This window comes from Varanus komodoensis, unplaced genomic scaffold (assembly GCF_004798865.1).
Source record: "Varanus komodoensis strain SLA01 unplaced genomic scaffold, ASM479886v1 scaffold3, whole genome shotgun sequence".
NCBI lineage: Eukaryota > Metazoa > Chordata > Lepidosauria > Squamata > Varanidae > Varanus > Varanus komodoensis.
This window is the reverse complement of record NW_025335761.1, coordinates 63,328,147-63,346,493: the sequence shown is the minus strand read 5'-3', so window position 1 is coordinate 63,346,493 and position 18,347 is coordinate 63,328,147. Positions and strand designations below refer to the sequence as shown.

At 56.4% G+C, this 18,347-nt stretch overlaps 1 protein-coding gene across 3 annotated transcripts in view; it reads left to right on the top strand.

The window, feature by feature from the left end:
* SAMD4A (sterile alpha motif domain containing 4A) overlaps positions 1 to 18,347 on the top strand; it is a 125,858-nt gene that overhangs the window by 39,026 nt on the left and 68,485 nt on the right. The window contains exon 1 of one of the 3 annotated variants that reach the window (XM_044436093.1): positions 13,735 to 14,265. The exons of the other annotated variants lie outside the window; for them this stretch is intronic. The gene's annotated coding sequence lies outside the window, so the exon portion shown is untranslated. Of the gene's footprint in view, positions 1 to 13,734; positions 14,266 to 18,347 lie in introns of those variants that run through there. 3 annotated transcript variants of the gene reach the window in all.

The window sequence follows — 18,347 nt, the reverse complement described above, 5'->3', positions numbered from 1 at the left end:
AGTTCTTCTGCTGGAGACAGGCAGGGGCTGCACCCTGACCCCGTGATTCCCATTGCATTGCAGCTCCATGAGCTTTGCACCATTGGCTCGGTCCCCCGGAGCAGCCTTTCCAAACCAGCTGTTGACTCACTTTCCCCAGACGCACCTGGATAGGTGGGAATAAGAGCATCGGTGGAATCTTGTTGGGTCGTTGGCGTCAATACCAGCTTAGCTCTGGGGACCTCCCGCAGCCTCCACAATCAAGGACTAACCTCCGCCCTGGAAGAAGCGTGCAGGCCCGTTGGGTGCCGTGGAGTGGGAAGGGGGTGCTTCATAGCCGTGAAAACCAGAGCCCCTTCACTCCTCTTCTGGCGCAGCTGTCGCGCACAACGGAGGGCGCACGGCGAGCTGCTCGAGAGGGCGGGCGCCCCCCTGCCCCACATCCGTCTCCCTGACGACCAGTCGAGGGAGGCCTGTGTGAGCCGTTTGTAGTGGACTGTGCTAATCCCCCACTTGTGTGCCAGGAAGCCCGTTGTGTGCAGACGACAAGTGTTCGGGAGACCGTGCGGGTCCTTGAGTCGTTGAAGGACACGCTCGGCGGAAGCGCCGCTCACTTTGCTCTCGCCCTGCAGAGTTTGGGGCCGTGTGGGGAAAGTGACGGTTCCTTAGGCCCGGGATGTGAGAAGAAAGGAGGCAGAGCTGGCACTCAGACCTGCTCCGGGCTCAGATCTCACTCCAGCCCCAGGCGAGCCCCCCGACCCCCACTTGCAAGGCGTGGGCTGAGAGACAGGGCTGCTGTCGGAGGGAAACAGGGCCAGAGGGGAACCCAGACGTGGCAGCGAGAGCGGCCCCCCATGTGGTGCCTTGCAGATGGGTTGGGCAGTAACTCCCATCCTCCCCAGTCAGCGTGGCTGGGGAGGATGGGGGTTGTCACCTGGCTATCCTGGAGTCGACCAGCTTGGGAAGGGCCGCTCCAAAGCTTGGTATCAACACACCGGGCAGGTCACGGTGGGCGTGTGATCCAGGGCGGCTGCCTCGCTGGAGCCAGACCAGTCCATGGCTGGTCCATGACCAGGTGGGAGATGCCCCCCGTGCCGCATCCGAGGTCCAGCGGAGACAAGCAGGATTAAACAAAGGCAAAACAGAATCAGGTTTTCCTTCCCTTCTGGGGTTGTCGGCGTCTCCTGCGGACAACAGGGATGTGGGAAAGCTCTGCGAACGCTGAGCGTAGAGGGAAATAATGTCGGTGGGGCTGTGGCTGACGGAGCAGCGGCTGGCCAGGAGCGGACGTGGCTCCGTGTCCGTGGTCAGCCACAGGTGCCGAAGGTTGCCCACGAAGGGGGCCATTGGAGCGGGGAGCAGAACCTCTCCTGGCCCGCCGTCGCCCCTCTCAGCTACACCTGCTCTCACTGTTTTGCTGCGTGATGTTTCCAGGGGGTAAAATGCGAGATCTCGGCCTCGTCCCGCCCCCCTGCCCCACTCCTCCCCGTCCCACTCCCGGTTTCCTCTGTCGTGCTGCTCTAAATGGGGACCGGTGATCTCGGAGCAGAAGAATGCAGTTAACCGCTGTCATTTCGGATCCTCTGAAGCGCTGGGCTACGGAAACACCACATTCTTTAAGCCGGCCTGTGGTGTGCCAGAACATTCCAATGCCCTGAGGTGGAAGGGAATAAGTGGTCGCGAGCGCGGCCGCGATTTGGACGCCGGGGTGGAGGGAGGGACGGTGATTTTTAAAAATACCCTTAATTATATTCTTTCTCTGCAAGAGAGGTTCAGAACCATTTTTAGCTCATTACGAGCGCTGTGATTCTCTCCCCTGTTTTAATTTTAAATCAGAACATATTTTGTTGACCTCATTTTCCTTTCCGTATCTTGCAGCCGGAAAGCTCTCATTTTCAGGTTTTATAAGACACAAGAAGTGGCGAGCCGAGTGGCGCACAGCGGCGTCTTCCCTCTCCCGGCGGAGCGGAGGCATGAAAAGCCTCCACGGACGGGATTCTGCTGCGTCACGTTGCCAGCAGGTTGCGCTCCACCAGCCTGGGTGGACGTTGCTCGAGTGGCCAGCTTCTTGGGGCGATCCGGAGCCCGCGCATTTGTCTTCGGGTCCAGTAGGAAACCCGTTCATTGAGATTTCTAACCTGCTCCCCGCACCCACACACCCTAAGACCGCCTCTCTGTTTAAAGGTGGGCGAGAACAGGAGGATTCCTCCACCAGATCGGATGGTAACTGGGAACCCGGCACGATGGGGGTCTCCAACCCAGGCGCCCACAGACCCCTCCCGGGAAACCCGCCTGCTTCACAGGCCTTCCGGCCCTTTCCCCGTCTGTATCTGTGAGGCTCTGCATGCTGCAGAAAGAAGCATGCGCTTCTGGTGCCATCTTGGCTCGGGTTCAAAAGAGCACTTTCGCGTCTTGGAGCTCATCAGCCCTCTGCCCTGTGCCTTGATCCTCGTCCAGCTGCCCTCTTGTCTTCCCAGTGGCCTTCTGAGCATTGAGTCTTAGCTGTCATCACAGCCACAGACAGCCACGCCCACAGCAGCCATCTTGTGAGAGGGCCTACGAGGCGCTCAGATTTCCACATGCGCCCACTGGCCCAGAGGGGCAGGAGACCCCTGCCACGTGAGGGCATCCCTCGGGGCACGTGCCCCCACCTCCTGTTCAATGCATGGGGCGTTTCTCTTGGCAGAGCCTCAAAATGCACCTTCTTGGATAGCGGATGTGGTGACTTGGGGCCAGTCTCCCTCACAGGGTTGTTGTTATGGGGATAAGACTTGAGCGCAGGAGGCAGAGATTGATGTAAGTTGCTGTGAATTCTTTAAAACAGGAAAAAAGGCTGGATATAAATATAGTAAATGAATACACAAATAAACTCTCCTTTTGGGCCACCGTCAGTGGAAGGTCTGGAAGCAAGAGAGGCCGTGGCTGTGGATGGGGGCACGGCCGAAGCTTGGCCACTCTGATGGGCCCCCCTACACAGAAGGGGGCACCAGCTCAGGCACCCCCTGGCGTGGCCCTGCCCATGGGCACCACCACCTCCAAGCGTCCTGCCTCTTCGGGCATCTTCCCCATTTTAAGTTGCCACTGACCTGTACCCTGAAGCATGGCCTCCTTCCCCACCCCCCCCGGCCCCTCCCTGCAGGACACGCACTGGAAAGAGTTGGAAGCTGCCGTGGGGAGAACCCGTTTGCCCCTGCAGACACGAACAGGTTCCCGGCAAGCCACACGCACTCAGAACTAGATCCAGGTTTTGGAAACTCTGCCCTGTGAGGAGAGACTGAGAGAACTGGACATGTTCGGCCTGAAGACTGAAGGGGGACATGATCTCACTCTGTCAGGACCTCAAGGGCTGCCACAAAGAGGAAGGCCAAGGTCTCTCCTCACTGATGCCAGAGTGCAGGACACGGAATAGTCAATTCAAGCTGCAAGAACCCAGATTCAGGCTGGACATCAGGAAAATCTTCCACACTGTCACAGCAATACAGCAGTGGAACCGGCTGCCTAGAGAGGTGGTGGGCTCTCCCACACCAGAGACATTCAAGGGGAAACTGGACAGCCACCTGAGTGGGATGGTGTAAACTGGTGTCCTGCAACAGCAGGGGCTGGACTTGATGACCTTCATGGCCCCTTCCAGCTCTGCTATTCTATGATTCTCGACATCGGTTCTATTGATTTAAAAACAGCTCTGCCCCCTCCTCTCTTCCCAGCAATGGGATTTCCGGGATGGTTAATGCCATAAAACTTTAAAAAGCTGACAACTGCTGTTCTCCAAAGCAGAAAACGGGGGCAGGGGGGACATTTTTGGCAAAGGCAGAGAGCAGAGAGGCATAAGAGCTGATGTTGAGTGGTCTGGCCACTAGCAAAGGACGGGTCAGCCAGGTTTCCGAGGGCAATGTGTCTGTGAGCCAGGGTGCCATGACCAAGAAGGCCCCGTTCTGCGCACCCAGCAACAGCACCGCTAATTGTGGCGAGAAAAAGAGCAAGGCTTCCACGGGGCAAACAGTGGTCTGGGAATCCCACCGGCTGCTTAGCCCCTTACTCAGGAGAGTGCCATTCACTGGGTCACTCTTGGTGATGCGGAAGGGCTTGAGATCCGTCCTGAGTCCACTTGGAATACTGGTTTCCTCTTGGTGGAATTGCCGGCCGGCTGACACATTTGCTTTGTTTTCAAAATCTGCAAAGACTTTCTGAAAATTTAAGCAAACTTTTAGCCACGCTTTAGCAGGACAACCTGATTCTGACTAAATCTTGGTTCTTTGCTTGTGCTGTTTTACTGTATTGCTCGCTACACAAGGCTTTCGGAGGTGCAGCAGTTCCTCAGCACCAGCGGCTCACCCTCGTTCTCATCGCTGCCCCTCTTGCTCGGTTTACAGACAGAGAGCCTGCAAGTACGTTGGCCACAGTCTTTGCCTTCTCACTATCTCCGGGGTCTGAGAAGTAGGGGTGAGCAGTCTGCTGATCAAATTCGCAGACGATACTAAAACGGGGGCAGTGGCCACAACTGAGGAGCAGGTACTCCAGACCCAAAAGGATCTGGACAGACTATGGAAGTGGGCAGGGGACAACAGGATGGCGTTCAATGTGGATAAGTGCAAGGTCTTGCGCTTGTGGCACAGGAATGGGTGTCATAAGGACAGGTTAGGGGACAAGTGGCTGGAGAGCAGCACTTGTGAAAGGGACCTCGGGGTGCTGGTTGACTGCAGGCTGAACATGAGCCAGCTGTGTGATGCGGCGGTCAAGAGGGCGAACGCCACCCTTGGCTGCATAGCCAGAAGTGTGGCTTCTAGATAGAGAGAGGTGTTACTACCACTCCATACGACTCTGGTGGGCCCGTAACTGGAGTATTGTGCTCAGTTTTGGGCCCCTCATTACAGAAAGGATATAGCCAGGTTGGAGTCAGTGCAGCGTAGGGCCACAAGGTTGGTGGCCGGTTTGCAGGGGATGCCATATGAGGCGAGACTGAGGGAACTGGGTCTCTTCAGCCTGGAGAAGAGGAGACTCTGAGGGGATCTGTTGGCGACATGCAGGTATGTGAGGGGCTGTCCCACAGAGGTGGGGAGAGACCTGTTTTCCCCTGCAGAGGAAGGCAAGCTCAGGGAACCCAGGTTCGATTTGGATGCCAGGAAGCACTTCCTGACAGTCAGGACCCCCAGGGTGTGGAATGGGCTCCCCCGGGAGGTGGTTGAGGCCCCATCGGTGCGGGTGTTCAAGGACAGGCTGGACGTGCACATGGAGGGTACGTCATGAGCGGAGCCGGCTGGAGCCGGGGGTCAGACTAGATGGCCCGGGAGGCCCCTTCTGGCTCGCTCTGTTTCTACGTTTCTCTGTCTGGGCAGTGAGAGGCAGGTGAAGACGCAGGTTCCAACCATCTGCGTTCATAGCGTGCCCATGAATTTCCAAGCCCCTTCACTCCCATACATTAGAGACTCATTTCATTTTCCCAGTTACAACGGATTTAGTGCAAGAAGACAGGCTGCTAAGATAAAGACTCTTGGAGGGGGGTGCATTAAGATTACCCGTTTGTGCACCCTGACATATTAATTGCGTTTCTGCAAGCTCTCAGGCTTGCCTGTGATAGACCAAAAGGTTAACTCGTGTCTTTCCTTATGAAATATATGAGAAATAAATAGAAACCCAGGTGTGTTTTGTCCACATGTTTATTTAAAATGTGCATCTTCTTCTTCCCCCGTCTTTCAAGTGGTGTGCAAACATTCCTAACGCGCAGCAGATGCACACAGAAACCCACAGTCTTGCTTGTTCCAAGTCCCCAAAAGCAGCCAGGACCTTGGGTTGTCCGGAGGAAGCCTTAATCCCAGCCAACGGACAGCTCTTGTTTGTTTGTTTGTTTGTTTGTTCCATTTCTGTAATAGAAAATGAACCGCAAATATCAAAACAGCTGTCTTTCCAGGTGGAATGCTTGTGAACATTCTGTGCCACCCGATCGGCTCAGCGAGCAAATGGTTTCGGGAGCCTTGCTGGGGTGAAAGCTACGCAGGCGAGATCGGCGGTGGGCACTGGGGGTCCATCCTGCCTAGCCGTCGCCCGGGTGGAGGGAGGTGGTGGCCCGTCTCTGATGCTTCCCTTCTGCAAATCAGAGGCACTAGCTAAGTACGGAAGGATGAAAACAGAGCAGCACAGTTACAAAGAAGCTGGTGTGCCCCTGGATTATTTCTGGCTCTTGGTGAGACCACAGATGTATTTTTAGAAATGCAGTCATACGTTTTGCTATATCTAGCATGTGTCTGAACTTTTTCTCCTCATCTGTTGGAGGGCTGAGTGTCATTCGCTCCTCAAAGCGATGCAAGTCATTTTTCACTTAAATAAGCTGTCTTTAAGAAAGAAACAGTCCTACTGCTGAAAGGAGTAGTTCTTATACAGTATGAGACCTGTTCATGCTCTCCCAAGACCCGCGTTTTGTATTCATTGGCCCGCCAAGAGAGAAACTCTACCCCGGTTTTCTCTTGTTCAACCTCTAAAAAAGTGAACTAAAGTTACATAAGCCTTTTAAAACTGGAAGCGTTTTAATTTATTTTCTTTTTTTCTGGAAACTGGCTTTGGAAATGGTGGTTGCAGCGTCCATCTGTTTTAGGTATTTCTGAAGAATTCTTGCCCCAAAACTTAGGGTATTTTGTTGCCCGGGATTCCAAATCCTTAACGGCTGGCTGTGATCACTCCAGTCCCGGTTATGACCAGGGCCTTCATCAAACGCAGGCGCTGACCCTCTTTCATCTGGGCAAGCAGCGTACTCTGGGAGGGAGACTGTTTTACAGCAACTGAATCGAGCCTCCAGAAAAACCGCAAGTGGATTTTTGGGAGAGTATCTGTCCTCTAGCTCTGAATCAGTTTCTTTCCTTTCCCCTTCCTTCCTTCCCATTTGGGGAATACTGCGGTTTGGGCTGAGGCTGGCCGTGCCGTTTGCAATCTCTCCTTAGAGCCCACAGTGTTGTTTTCATGTTCGTTCTTTCTTTCTTTTCATTTTTTTTCCTCCATTGCTTTCCCCTCATTCTTCGTTTGCTTCGTACCTGTGGCTTCCACCCCTCATCTTAAGACGGCTTTCCTTCCAAATGCCTCCTTGAGAACAGGTTTCTGCCACTTCATGGGCAAGTCAGGTAGACTCGGATGGCAGGGGGAGAAAACGGGAAGCAGCTTCGAGTCTCCCTTTTACTCCCCTCTGCATCTCTGTCTCCGTTGGCTTACTACCCTGCTCCCTTTCTCCCTTCTCCCTTCCCATGCCAGAAAAAAAGACCTAAGATTTAAAAAAGAGCAAGCAGAACACTCTGGATTACGAAGGAGGGCAGCTGCAGGGATGGGAGAAAAATCTGGAAGAGATTCCTTTGGGGGAGCAAGAAGGGCTGCCTCCCTGGCTTCTGATCCTGGCTTTGAAGGCAGATGCATCCTGGGCTGTGGTTTGCCAAGGAAGCGAGGGAACAGTTGATTTTTCCAAGAGACGTGCAAGGAGACCGAACTATTTATGCCATTGGCCTTTCGCTTCAATTTTGTGGCAGTGGCAAACCGCTGGGTAGGCAGGGGATGCATTCTGCACATGTACAGAGGTACTGTTGTTATAGTTTTGCTGGCTAATAGAACTCATTTAAGGTTACTAAGGCCTGATGCAATTTGTAGACCCTGACTATATATAGCTGTACTGGGAGTTCACTGGAGTTCAGGACAGTGTGTCCTTAAGGCCATGGCACTGGGACGCAGGCAGACTGGGTTCCAGTCTCAACTCAGCCGTGGAACCAACCGGGAGGCTTTGGGCCGGTCATGGACTCTCAGCCCAGCCTACCTCACAAGATCGTTGTTGTGAGGATACATTTGAGAGCAGGAGAAGGATGTAAGCTGCTTTTAGTTTGCTGTAAGAAAAAAGCAGAATATAACTCTAAGAAATAAATAGTCAATAAAGCTGCTCCTGAACCCAGAATTCTCAGCATCTGGAAAACATCAGTTTCCCCACCCTCTCCCCTCAGTTCTTTTTGTGCATGAACGACAAGGTAAAAATACTTACCAGGGTGAGATTAACTACTGAAGAGCACTGCGTTATTCCCCCACAGTGGGCCAAACCAGCAGGGGAATGGTTGGCTCACATTTTATCCTGAAAGCCTTCCGCACTCGCCACAGAGACCTGAAATTTTGCAAAGAAACTCTGAAGTGCTTGTAGGCAAGCGATGCCGATACCTGTAGCTATAAAACATTGTATCTTCGCTCTCGTTGACGGAAAATCATTCATTAAGCACCTGGGAATAGCTCAAATTCTGAAAACAACTGCTTTTCACAGGAGTCCCAAGGCACCCCGGACAGATAGATGTTTCTGTAGCATTTACTGAAGAATGAGGGAGGAGATAAAATAGCAATCTTGCTCTTTCCTTCTGACTTACACCGCTGCTGACAGCTTTTTAAATAAGATGCAGTGAGGGAACCTTTCTTGAGAATAATCTGTGCTGAAGTTGTGGTAGCAAAAGGCCTGTTTTGTTCTTTTAGCCCTGTGAAGAACAGCCAGCCAGCTCACTCCGGCAACACTCTGGATGGAGTGAGGCGAATGCCGGAGCCGCCTCCTCTGATTGGTATGTCTTCTAATTAGGAGCACCGTGGTGATGCTGGTGTGCACAGGTGGGGCATGTGCACACCAGCACATGGTACAATCCAGGGGTGCTGGTGAATCCTGTTCGACCCTAATCTTTCACGCCTGTCTCCTAGGATTCTTAGGGAATTAGAACTGATCACTCCAGTTGGCTTAGGACAGGACTGGCCAGGAGGTGGATGAGAATCTGCCAGTCCATCTCTGGGTGGTAGACCGGCAAAAGATGCTGACTCTGAGATGTCGAGAAAATTACCTTTCCCACCCCAGATTAGGCTGCTGGTTAGCTTGGGGGCAGGAATGGATTTTTGTATCATTCCGATGTGGAAAATAAAATTTGCGCCTGAGCTCTCTGTGTTCAGATGCACCTGTCCTTCACTCACCGGCGGTTTGTCTGCCTGGAGCCCCTTTTTGCTCTTGCTCCAGTGGGCGGACCTTGCGCTTCTGAGCTCTGTCCAGCCCCATGTTAGAGGAAAGATAGATACCGGATGCAAAATCGATAGCTAAAGCCCCCCTACATACCATGACTTGAACCTGGGCATCCCCCCCCTCTTCTTGCCCCAAGTAAACAAATCAGGTGTGCAAAGGTAAAATGGGAAGTGACATTGCGGAGTTGCCAGGTGGACCTGCTTGTTCCGTGACGTGGTTCAGGGCGTACAAGCAGTGCGTGGCTCCCACGGCTGCTCTCACACGCAGCTGCCACGGTCATCGCCTGACACCGGCTTCAGCCCGGCTGCTGCTGGCTGACCTGCCGTGGAAGGAGAAGCACTCGTTCGGCGATCAGGCCATGCCGAGCCGAGCCGTAGCCGCGCTTGCCCCTTTTGAATCGCAAGGTGTGTGACGGCGCTCTGCCGGTGGCTGGACTCGCCGTCTCCAGCCCAGTGGCCTGTGCTGCAGTTCCCGGGCAGGAGCTGGGGGTCAGGTGGGCTTTGGACGGCGTGCAGGCCGCCCCTTGCACCGAAGAGCTGGATCATCTCCTCCTCATCCTCCCCACCCCGCATTGCATTTCTATCCCACCATTTCTCCTCTTGTGAGGAACCCGAGCTGGCTTGCATGACTCCATTTTATCCTCACAACAACAGCCCGGTAAGGTAGGTTAGGCTGAGCGTGAGTGGCTGCCCCAGAGCCTCCCAGAGAGCTTTGCTTTATGATTGATTGATTGATCGATTGATTGATTTTATAGACTGCCCCGTTACTAGTCTCTCAGAACGGCTGAGGCTTTATGGTTGAGGAGGGCTAGAACCCGGATCTTCCAGGTCTTATGGGGGAAAGGATGATAGCGCAGGGTCAATAAAAGACAGAATGTCAGGAGCGGCTCAGGGGAACTGTTTTGCATGGTGTCCTTTGGGAGAACGCAGGCTCTGTAACCTCCTCCTCCGTTGTGGGTGTCGTGGGGCGTGATAGACTCTCCTCTCCTTCCGCTTGGCCAGCCTGGGACTGTGGGTGTCCAGCAGCCGAGCTCACCGTCTTCGTAGGAGTCGCAGCCCGGTCTGCCCTTTCTACTCATGAGCAAGAATCTCCGGCCGGGCCATCGCAAATCGACCTGGGAGTGGGGCAGCAGAAGCCGTGGCGTCGTCCCCGGGGGTCAGCCCAGGCAGAGGGCTGCAGGGGCCCTCGGGGGCGTCGCGGGTGGCCTGCCTTGAGTTGAAAATCACATTTGGACAGCTTGCGCGCTGCATCGTGGGCTCTTCTCCATGAGCAACGCTTCTGCCCTCGGCCAGCGAGAACATTTGCTCTGGTTTTGCAAAGGCACCAGACTTTAGAAGGTCAAAGGGGTACAGCTCCCAGCAATGAGCAGCCATCCACCCCGGCCAGGGAATGCCGGCAGTTGCAAGACTTAGTTCAAATCTAAGCATGCCTCAGATGGCTCCTTAAATCAATCAATCTCTCTCTCTCTCGCTCTCTCTCTCTCTGCTGATGTAAATCAACCAGCCACGTGGTTGCAGGCATATTTGAGGCTGTGTGGGCTCCCTGTAGGAGTCCTGAGAATTGCAATAATTGCCCCCTTATTAGCGCAATAAGTGCTAATTGGGACCCCCGTGGTGCTTCTGCCCTGCTCTTCATAAACAAGGGGAAATAAAGCAAAATCCCGCTTCCGTGCGAGCCAGCTCAAGTGCTGCAGAGAGCAGAATTTTGAGATGGTTGCAGCATCCCCATCACGCTCCGGATGTGTGGAGATGTAACATAATCACACGCTTCGTAAAAGGTGTGCAACCCCAGCAGAGATCACCTGGATGCATCGGATTTAAGCAGCCACCTGTCCAGTGTGTCCGGTCTCCTTTAAAGGCAAAGATCCACTGGCATTTTGCCCCCGCTGCTGCAGGGACCCAAGATGCTCCTGTAGCCGGTGAGCAGACCTTCGGCCCATCCATCCAGTATTGTCAACACGGACTGGCAGCAGCAGCCCTCCAAGGACAGTGTCTGGTCTGTTCCAGCCTGAACCCGGGTCTTTGAGCCGCAAGCAGTCCAAATTCTGCAGCACAGTTTCAGACTCTCAGTCATGGGTGCACACAAACACACTCCTTGCAGTGTGACTGACACCCCCGGGGGTGGGGGTAGTGTCTTCTGTACAAGTAAAGGACCTTGCCCTGGAATTGGGGGTTTTGCGTGCCCCCTAAGAGGCCGCTACATGGGTCTGTGCTCTCCCCCTGCTCTCCAGGCCTCATCCGTGAAATGTTTGTCAGTCTCGGCAGCATCCCAAGACCTTCCCTTCGTGAGCCCAGGCAGATGCCCTTTGCTGGGACCTTGGCGAGGGGACAGGCTCGGGCTAAATCGGTTGCGTGCCTGATGGACACGGGCACAAGCCGGGCCAACGCGGGCTGCCCCCTCTCAGCTTGGAGGGAGAGCTGCCCGCCCGTCCCGCTTCCTCTCACCTCACACCCACACCGGCAGCATCGCTTCGGGTCTCCCTGGCGAGCAGCGGTTGGCCTGGTGGGTGGTGCGGGCCCCCTTTAAGAAAGCGTGGGTCTGGAGAGCAGTGGGGCCAGAAGGCTCCGCTAGGGTGTGCCCTCGACAGGCAGGCCTGCCCCTGCTTCTTCGGCTTGGAGCCCCAGCCAGCGTCCAGGGTAGGCGTGATGGGGCAGGCTCCCTGGGTGTGCCCCTCCTCAGGGGTCAGGCCACGGAAGCGGCCAAGAGGAGGTGCGCGGAGGTGGCAGGGCCGGCCTGCTCCCGGCTCTCTGCCCGCTGAGCAAGCGAACGATGAGACAGCGGCTGAGGCCCAGAGCGGCTGGGGGCGTGGGGGCATGGCCGACGGGGGGCGCCTCGCCCGAGGGAGCGGGCACCGTTTTGCACCCAGCGTTCACACAGTGCGTCGGCCTGGTGATCTCTGACTCGGCCGTCTCTCGCCTTCGCAGCAAGAGCACCAGAACGATGCAGCTTTCCTCTCCGGCACTTTCCGCTTGCCACTGAGGGCCGGGTAGGGATCCGTTCGGGGCCAGGCAGCCTTCCGTCCTGAAGCTGCCTCTGCTCTTCCCAATACCTCCTTTGCAGCCGCCGAGAAACATTTTTGCTGCTTCACTCCTTGAGGGGAAATCCTGAGGGAGTTTGGATGCAGCAGCTGCGTGACATTTCCGGACTGCCGGCTTCCCCCTTAGCGCAAATACTTTGCCTCTGGAACGGGGATGCGAGGAATGATGGAGCTTGCAGCCCAGCGCACCTGGAGGGCATGAGCCCGGGGAGGCTGGTGCCTCTCGGGATGCTCCCAGCCCTGTTACAGCCTGCGATTCCCGGTTGTGCTTTGGGAGGGCTTTGAGTGCAGCCAAATGCACCGGGTCCTGTCCTTCAGCTTCCATGCGTTTTGTGTGCCAAGGTCCTCACCAGTAGTGAACAGTGGCTTTTCTGTTCCTGGGACTGTGTATCCACTCGGGGCTTCAGCCTGACCATTAATGAGCCATCCATAGTGTTGAGTCTCCAAAATAAGTTCAGTACCATGGATAGCTCCTTAAAGCTCAGGCTGAAACCCAGAGTGGATACACCATCCCTCAGATATTAGGATACCACTCTTTTGGCCCTCAGTTAAATTGTTGTGAATGCCCACATAGAAACATACGAACAGAGCAAGTCAGAAGGGGTCTCCTGGGCCATCTAGTCTGACCTCCGGCTCCACTCACGGCACGCCCACCATGTGCACGTCCAGCCTATCCTTGAACACCTGCACTGATGGGGCCTCAACCACCTCCCAGGGAAGCCCATTCCACACCCTCGGGGTCCCGACTGTCAGGAAGTGCTTCCTGGCATCCAAGTGGAACCTTTGTTCCTTTAGATTGCTTTAGCTATTGAGCTGTATGGAAATTTAATTTAATTTTATTCTAAAAATAGTGGCGCTACCATTCACTTCTGCCCCCAGCCGAGCATCTGGGGGCATCCCTGATCTTTGAGTGAATCACAGCTCGTTTCCCCCACTACTTGAACTTCCTCCTCCATTCCCACTCCAGCGGCAGCATGTCTTAATGCAGGGGGGGGGCAGCGCATCCCTTCCTCCACCACCGCTCAGCCTCCGCTGCCTTTCTCTAGAAGTGACTTTGGGGGTTAAATACAAACTTGTGTTCCTAAGGCAGCCTTCCTCGTCCTGGCTGGATTGCAGCTCCCATCATCCCCAGCTCTTGTGGCTGGGAAGGATGGGGCACTGCAGTCCAGCCCCCCACCCCTCCCCCGGAGGGCTGAACTCCCGCCCGTGTTCATCATCGCTGCAAGCCTGGGCATAAGGAGAGGGTGAAGCGCGCCCTGGCGAGTCAAGGAACCCGTTTGGCCCGAAAATGCGCCTGGACAGGAGAGCGAGGAGCTTGCGCCGCGCATTTCCCTGCAAGCGCTGCTCTCCTTTGCCCACAGCCTTCGCCTCGCCTCCCCGGGCGGCCACCCGCCGAGGGCCCGCTTGGCAGCGCCTCTTCCCAACCTGGCGCAAGCGGCCGATGAGTTCAGCCTCTCCCCCCTGCTGTAACGTGGAGCTCGTCCCGGCCCTGCGTCACATGGCAGCGGATCCGGGCACATTTTCCTGGCCTGTGAGTCATCCCTGCTCGTCCAGCGCTCATGTCACTTGCTTGGAATTCGTGTTTGATAGTTTCCCTTCTGCTCCATTTGGGGGGTGGGTGGGTGGGTGGGTGGGTGTGTGTGTGTGTGTGTGTGTGTGTACGTACTCTTTGGTGGACGGAGGTTGCTTTGGTCGTCGCCTCTCCATGCAGCTTCCACCCCCCTTTCCCCACACCGCCCTTCGGTTCCCAGGAAAGGACCTGGGGAGGCAGTTTTCAGAGGGGTAGTCCCATTTATCCCTTGCAACAGAAAGGATGGGGACTTGGGGCGCTGGGAAGACAAATCCATTGATCGCATCTGCCTGCTTTTAAGATACCTGGGAGGTCTTTGTTGGTTTTCAGGCCTTCTGTTTGCACTTCCTCCTCCCCTGAATTCAGCCTTCCCTCCCCCCACGTCCTCCTGCAAACACCTTTGAACAAAGAACTTGCCCATCCTAATCACCCAGATTTGCGACCCTGCCCATCTCAGGCTCAGCTGTGTAAAAGAAGCCCTCCCAGAGTCACCCAGAGGATGAGTGGCTTGATTGGCCAGTTTGAATTTTCCTCGGGTGTGGGGGGATTGTCCTGCCCCCCCACCCCGAGGAATCCTGCTGGTCTTGGGGATTTTGCAAGGGGAGGGGAAGCCTCCACCACCCGGGCCAGGAAGTCTCAGATGCGCTCTTCCTGCTTTCCCACCTGGAAGCTGATCTGGTGAGTAATTCTGATGGAAGGAAGGGTTTTCTGAATTGGGCTGGCGCTTCGTTTCCAAGCCAGCTGGCTCCTTCCCTCTGCTTGAGGGCACAGGAGGAGTGCTGTGGGACCAGAGCGAGGTCCTGCTGGGCCGCCTTCGGTTCCAGGGCGGGCAGCCAGCTCGAGACCCCAAGCGGCTGGTGCCTGCAGCCCCCTGCCTCTGATCCTGAAAGGGGAGGGGGCTGGGGGAGGGCCCGTGCTCTCTCCCCCCCCCATGTGCTTTGTAATGAGAATGCACTTTGGGGGTGGGCATTAAGGCATTAATTAACACAGGGCAAGGGCGAGGGGCTTTTCTGAAGGGGGCGCAGGCGACGGGGCTGTTGGGCTCAGGCGGCGCAGTGGCTCGCGATGACTCGCTTCCGGGCGCAAATGCACAGCCGGCTTTGGACTCCAGTGCCTTCCCTGCTTGTGCTCCGTTCCTCTGGCTGGACAGGTGTGACCAGCCGCATCTTCCGCGGGAGCCATGTTGTGGCGGTGCTCACGGCAGCACTGCAAATTCCCAGATGTGGCCATGGGCCCCAGAAGTTGGGAAGCCCCTTTGCCAGACTCCTGGACTTCCTTGTTAGACAGAATAGACAGGAGATTAAATGGTTGACTTGGGAGGGAGGGAGGGAGGGAGGGAGGAAGTCGCACCAAAAAAGAATGGTTGTAGTCGGAGGTATACATTTTTGTGTGGCAGCTACATCTCCCCCTGTATTTACTCCAGAGGAGGTCTGGCCCTGATCTGGCCTGGGACGCGAGTGCCGTGAGGCTGAGGGGCTTTTAAGATGCGGATCGTGGCCCTGTGCCTGTTGGGGAGGAAGATGGGGGGAAGAGTCAGGTGCGCGGCACGGAGGCTGGTTCGCCAGGCGTTGTGCTTCAGGGGAAGGCTGTCACGGGCGGGCCGTCCGCAGGCCTCTGCTCGGCCAGCGCAGGAGCGAAGAGACGGGACGAGGGCCTGAGGGTTGGTCTCCTCTGAGAAGGCCCTGCTGCCATCCCTGCCCATGGCGTTGCCTTCTGGCTGCCAGAAGGGCTCACCTGCGTGCTTCCTTGGGGACCGGTTGCTGTTAAAGCTGCCCGAGGGGTCCCTTGGAGGCCCTGCATCTTTCGCCCGTCACGAGGGAGGGAGGGTGCGCACACCCTGATCGCCATCTGTGGTCGGGGAGGGACTGGGAGGCGGCGCAGAGCCCCGTGCTGATCTCCCGAGCGGAGGAGCAGAGCAGCCTGGGGTGAGAGGTAGTGTGGCGTCATGCGCACCGCTGGACCGGGGCCCGGGAGATCCGGGTTCGAAGCCCTCCGTCGCCATGCGCTCGCTGGGTGACTCTGGGCCAGCCGTTCCCTCTCAGTCTAACCCACCTCACAGGGTCGTTGTTAGAATAAGAGGAGAGGGGAGAGCCAGCATGCTGTGGTGGGTGGGATGTGGAACTGGGGGAGCTGGGTTCGAGTCCCCACTCGGCCATGGAGCTGACTGGGTGACTTCGGTCTAGTCACAGACTCTCAGCCCAACCTACCTCGCAGGGCTGTTCTTATGATACTAAAATGGGTCGCTATTAACTGGTACAGGTCCTGCACAAGAGTTCAGAAGGCAGGATCTAAATGCAACGGGGTAATTAATAATCGCCCCTCTTTTTGCTCTTAGAATCAGACCCCCGACCCCACTTCTGTTCTCTGGGCCTCTTGTACTGCAGCTCCCATCATTCAGGCAATCGTGAGAGTTGCTGGCCGGCCTGGCTGGGGGGCACCAGGTTGGGGAAGGCTGCCATACAGCGTGGCGCCACAGGGAAGTGTCGGACGTGCGTTAAGGTCATGCACTCCGTATGGCAGCCTGAGAAGGAGGAAGGACCAGGAGGCCAAGAGCCTCGCTCCGTCCGGAGCGACTCCGTTGCCTTCACCTCTCCGTGATGCAGTCGCTTGCAGATTTGGCCTCGTCCACGACACACACCCCCTGCCCAAACTGCAACAGGTCCTGTGCTCTTTTAGTTATTCTTTTCCCTGGCCACCAAATGCCTTGCAGGGTTTCCAGTCAAACTTTGGTTTTTGCAGATTTTTGCTGCAGGTTTTTTTTAACTTGCGAAGCCACGGTGGGAGCAGTGAAGGGGCTTCCTGACAGAGTGCGGGCCAGCCAGTCGGCACCACCCACGGCCAGGTTCTGCCGGAAGCAGCCCGGGATCAGTGGTGCTGGGGGGTGGCAGGCGTGATCCTCAGACGGTGGGGGAACCGTTGTCACACCGGTCCTTGGGCCACAGGAGTGGGCAGTTGCTGTGGCCTTTGTGTCCGACGTGGACCCCTGGCACCTCCACGCACGGTTCTCGGCAACGCATTCCTGAGCGCTCCCCGGTGTCCTGGGATCCTTCGGCAGCGGACGGATGTTTTGTAGGAGGTCGGCACGAAGGCGAAAAGCAGAGAGTCTGCAGGCCATCGTCTCTGAGCAACCCACACAACATAACAGGCCGGGCCTGGCAACATGAAACAAGATAATTGTGCGCACAAAAAACAGGGGAAAGAAAACCCACCACACTTGTGTTCCGCTTTGTGGGGCGGAGAAAGCAGCCAAACGAAACTGTGCAATCTAATTTTGGAGCAGTGCTATTGCAGGTCAGAGCGAGGGGCCGGTCGCACGCCGGAGCTGCACAAACAGGTCATATGACAGCACTGCGCACAGGAGTGGCTTGTGCAAGTGTCGGTTTATTTTTTAATTTGGGGGAGAGCACTAAAGTAGTGTGCGTGCCTTTGGAAGCAAAACAAAGGCACTGCTTTAGCATTGCCTTTCCTGTAACGCCCCCCCCCCCCACCACACACACCCCGCAGCCTTGGCCGGCTCCCCGGACACATGCCTTGAAAGACAGAGCCGGCGCGGCTGCCCTCGGTGTGGCTCGCATTATTTTTGTACCGCTGGAATCTCGCCCGCGACGAGCAGGTTAAGGCACAGGCAGCGTGGAAATAGTCTTCAGACACCCGTATCTCCCCTCTGCTGCGACTTGCTCCCCCGACCCCAAATCTCTACCCCGCCGCTCGTCGGCATGTCGTGCCAGGGGCAGGCAAAATTCCGCACACTCGCGGGGCCCGGGCCAGACAGCGGGTGCCCAGCAAGCTGCACCCTTTGAGCGAGCCAAGTGGCGCGGCAGAGTCCGTGCGGAACACTCCGTGCCACAGTGGAATGTGCCGCCACGAGGGGTGCTGGCGGCCACCAACCTGGGTGGCTGTAAAAGGGGATTAGCCGCTGCTGGACGGGCAGCCTCCGCAGCCAGAAGCGGGGCCTCCGCACCCGTTGCGAGCGGACACGAATGGCGGCGTGATTGGAGCAGTCCTCTGCCCAAACCAGCATGGCTTCCCCCAGGCGAGTGCCGCTTTCCTGGCAGAAAGGCGGAGGGCTAGCGGGCGGATAAATAATAGGCCATTGGCCACCGCGACCAGCGTCCCCTCCCGCGCCGGCAGCCAGTGCTGGCTCTCGTGCTCCTTTTTGATTCATCCAAAACACCCCAGCCGGCAGCAATCCAAGGACCACAGGGCTAGCCTCCTGTTTCCTGCGTGAGCGGAACCTTTGTTTGCAACGCTTTTGCCCCACCACTGAGCTGGGGTCGCTCCTGGCGTATTCCCCTTGGCCTCTTTCCCTCTGAGGCATCCCTGTCCGAGCACCTGTGGGGTGGGCATCACCTTTCCCCACCTGTGCGGCAGAAGCACCTTTCGGTGGACTGCTCCTCTGCCGGGGAGGTGTTTGGTCCTCGCTCTTGCTCCTCCCACGCTGAATCAGGAGAGTCGCCATCATCCTTCTCTCTCTAAATTCTCCAGCAAATCAAAGCAGCCACGGACAGGGCCATGCAAGTGAAGGGGGAGGAAGGTTGAAGATTTTGCACACCTTGCCAGCGGGCATAGAAATATGGAAACATAGAAACAGAGTGAGTCAGAAGGGGCCTCCTGGGCCATCTAGTCTGACCCCCAGCTCCAGCCGGCTCTGCTCACGACATGCCCACCATGTGCATGTCCAGCCTGTCCTTGAACACCTCACCAGTGGGGCCTCAACCACCTCCCATGGAAGCCCATTCCACACCCTTGGGGTCCTCACT